General features: G+C 43.8%; 1 non-coding gene across 1 annotated transcript; it reads left to right on the top strand.

Annotated features, from left to right (window-relative positions):
* Positions 1-2,665: 2,665 nt before the first annotated feature.
* On the top strand, positions 2,666-2,772 carry LOC141635817 (small nucleolar RNA R71). Its single transcript, XR_012540475.1, has one exon. It is a non-coding gene; the product is annotated as a small nucleolar RNA R71 (small nucleolar RNA).
* Positions 2,773-3,705: the final 933 nt, after the last annotated feature.

The raw sequence follows: 3,705 nt of genomic DNA, 5'->3' as shown, positions 1-3,705 counted from the left end.
CCAATTTTTCACACGATCGAGTACAAAAAGTACTCGATCGAGCTCTTTTCTCGCGTACGCTCTTGAATTTCGTATATTCTTCCCTTGGGATGCGTAAAACTTCCCCAAACCTGCATAAAAACACGTGCAAAAGTATCCCAACATACCAAATATGCATATAAACAGTCTATAGTCTTAGTTCTACGCTAAAAACAGTCTATAAACTAATTGTCCTAATTAAAAGCAAAAATAAATTCAGCGGAAAATTCAAAAATTATCTATTACAAATTGTTACACGGGGCATTTCCCCACTTAATTCCCAATGTAATTCAGTGGCCCCTTGAAGGGCTCCTGACTGGAGGACGTCATCTCAGCAACGTTGACTGTCCTCTTCAACTTCCATGAGCATGAATTATCATTTGAAACGGTAGGAGGGGAGTAGTTCACATCCACATAAGCGCGAACCTTCCTCATCCTTTCTCCTCTATCACCGGCTGTAGCGTCATCATCTCCAATTTGATTGACCGTAATTGCACCATGTCCCTTGACAGCTCCTTCATTGCTTTCATTTGTACCTGCAACAAGGAAAACAGACGAACTATCCTCCTTTTTGCTCTCAGTCTGAGGCGGAGGGGTAACAATTGCAGCACAATACTCCAAATTTTCAACTGGAGTGTCAATAGTAGGATTAATAGAAGAGAGAGCATTGCAAGGCTGAGCTTGAATGGGAGCCCTCTGGGACTTAGACTGATGAAAAATTAGCTCCTCGTCCCCTACCTGAAAGGTCAAAGTCTTGCCCCCGACGTCTATAACTGCACGAGCAGTAGACAAAAATGGTCTCCCTAAGATAATAGGGGTGTGTGCATCTTCGGGGATGTCTAAGACAACGAAATCAACGGGAATAAAGAACCTCCCGATCCTCACAGGTACGTCTTCTACTATACCTAGTGGCCGTGATATACTACGGTCGGCCATCTGGACTGTCATGTTAGTGCAACTCAGCTTTGTCGGACCAAGTCTCTTAGTCAGAGACAGCGGTAAGACACTTACGCTAGCGCCTAAATCGCATAGCGCATTATCAATCAAATAGTTACCGATATGACACGGAATTGAAAAACTACCCGGGTCTGACTGCTTAGAAGGTAACTTATTTTGAAATAGGGCTGACCCCTCCTCAGTCAAAGCTACGGTCTCACTATCACTAATACTCCTCTTACGCGATAAAATTTCTTTCATAAACTTGAGATAAGAGGGTACCTTTGTCAGCAACTCAGTGAACGACACAGTGACTTCCAAGCTTTTCAGAAGTTCGACAAATTTGCCGAATTGTTGATTAGCCTTAGTATTCTGCAACCGCCTCGGGAAGGGAACCGTGATAGGTATCTCGAGTCCCTTGTTTCTCTCTTCCAATGTATCTTCCGGAGCAAGTTCTGTATCCTTTGGACACTTCTTACCTCTCGAACGAGGTCTTTCTGGTGATTTATCGCTTAAACGAGCACTAGCAGGCTCTCGAATAAGCTTCCCGTCATCAAAACTACTCGATCGACCAATATACCAATTCGATCGAGTAGAATCTTCAATAATATCACTTGATCGAGTGAAATTTTCACTCGATCGAGTAACTCCATTTTGCTCTTCACTCGATCGAGTAGATAAACTACTCGATCGATCAGTCTGCTCTTCCTGTTCACTTGATCGAGTGGAAAAACCACTCGATCGAGCACTTTCTTGCCCAAATATGCTCGATCGACCACCTGAAACCAGTCGATTGAGCACTTGCTTTGCCGTGAGCTCACTTTCTTCGACAGAACATTGTTCATCATCAGTTACAGCTCTCCTCGGGTCTGATTTTTGTAATTCCGGTCCCTCATAAGAACGACCGCTTCTCAGATTTATCAAGTTTACCGTCTCGTGTGGATTCTTCTTATTTTGAGTTGGTAATTGACCCTGCTTTCTTAAGGATTGATTCATGGCTAGTTGGGCAACTTGAGTTTCAAGTGCCTTTATGGACGCATCTTTCTGTTGATCACTCAGCTGAAATTGCTTTGTAAAAGCTTGCAACATAGACTTAAGCTCACCAATTTTACTCACCCCACCGGAAGATGATGCACCATGGTTAGGAAGAGCAAAGGAAGGAGGCTTCTGGAAGCCTTGTTGATTCTTATGTGGAGGAACATAAGGCTGCTGCTGGTGCGGAGGAGGTGTAGGATTAAGCACATTTTGACTAGTCCACCTCAAATTGGGGTGGACTGCCCCTTGATTATTGTAATAGGAACCTCCCCCTTGCCTATATTGCTGAAAGGCAAGGACTTGTTCCTTCTCTACAAGACAGCCAACAGCAGTGTGGCCGTCATTACTCCCACATCTCTCACATGAAACGGTCTCTACTCTAGTAAGAACATGGACCGTCTGAGGCTCCCCAGCAGCTTGTAACTCCAACTTGTCAAATCTAGCATTCATGGTCTCCAGCTGAGCCAAAACCTGCTTATCAACCGCATGAACTGTTCTAATCCCATCCCTCGGGTTACCATACTCAGCACTGTGATTAGGCATCTCTTCAATAAGAGACCATCCCTTATCGTCATCTGTATTCTCCTAGAATCTTCCACTGGATGCCGCATCAAGTTTGGCTCTTTGATCGTCATACAACCCATTGTAGAACTGATTAGCTAAAAACCATGGGTCAAAACCATGGTGAGGTATAGACCTCGCCAACTTCTTGAATCGCGACCATGCCTCATAGAAACTTTCATCGGGAGCCTGTCTGAAACTAGTAATCTTGGCCCTCAGCAGATTGGTGCGTTGTGGAGGGAAGTATCTCTTGTAAAATACAAGAGCAAGAGACTCCCAATCTGTAACCCCAGCAGCTGTGCGGTCCAAGTCGATCACCACTCCTGGTGAATCAGCTAAAGAGAAAGGAAATAGAACTTCCTTAATCTTGTCTTGAGTTACCCCCTTAGTGGCGGGGATAGTAGAACAGTAATCGGTAAAGGTCTCCATATGCTTCCTCGGATCCTCACCAGCCACACCTCTATAGATATTCCTCTCCACCAGATTGATATAAGAAGGATGGATGTCGAATGTATTCCCATCATCAGTCTGGAGATTGAAACCCTTCGGAATAAAGGATGCTTTAGGCACTGAATGACTGGAAAGCTTAGGCATCTTTACTGTAAAAATCGGACTGTCTTTGAAAAGAGAGTGATGTAGCTCTGGCTCGAAAGTACTCAAGTCTTCCTTTCGTGATTTCCTTTGCAGACGGAGTCTATGCCTGAATAATCTATCTGGCTCTGTATCAGCTGAAACTAATTCAAACCTATCTGACCTGGGCATAAACAACACTGAAAGAAATTAATAAGAACGGCCTCAAGGAATAAAAATTCCCTGAGACGGATAAAATAAACGGAACGAAAACAAATAGGGCAATTTCCTCCCCGGCAACGACGCCAAAATTTGACACGTCTGTCGTGTACCTGTCAAAAATAAACTAACTAAATTAACTATATAGCTAGGGAAGTCAGGTCGATCTCCACAGGGAGGCAAGATATTTGTAGTAGTCCGTCTATTTGGTCACAAATGGGAGGGGGGGGGGGGGAGGGGTTGTTTGATTTGTTGTCTAAACTACGAGTTTTGAAGGAAAGAGAAATAAAGGCAAGAGCAATAAAAACAGAGAAATAAGGATAAAACTATCAGATAGAGAGGGACATGTCAGGATTTCGGTTCACT

Source organism: Silene latifolia, chromosome Y (assembly GCF_048544455.1).
Source record: "Silene latifolia isolate original U9 population chromosome Y, ASM4854445v1, whole genome shotgun sequence".
In the NCBI taxonomy this organism is placed as follows: domain Eukaryota; kingdom Viridiplantae; phylum Streptophyta; class Magnoliopsida; order Caryophyllales; family Caryophyllaceae; genus Silene; species Silene latifolia.
The sequence above is the reverse complement of the archived record's forward strand: the minus strand, read 5'-3'. Positions and strand labels throughout refer to the sequence as shown.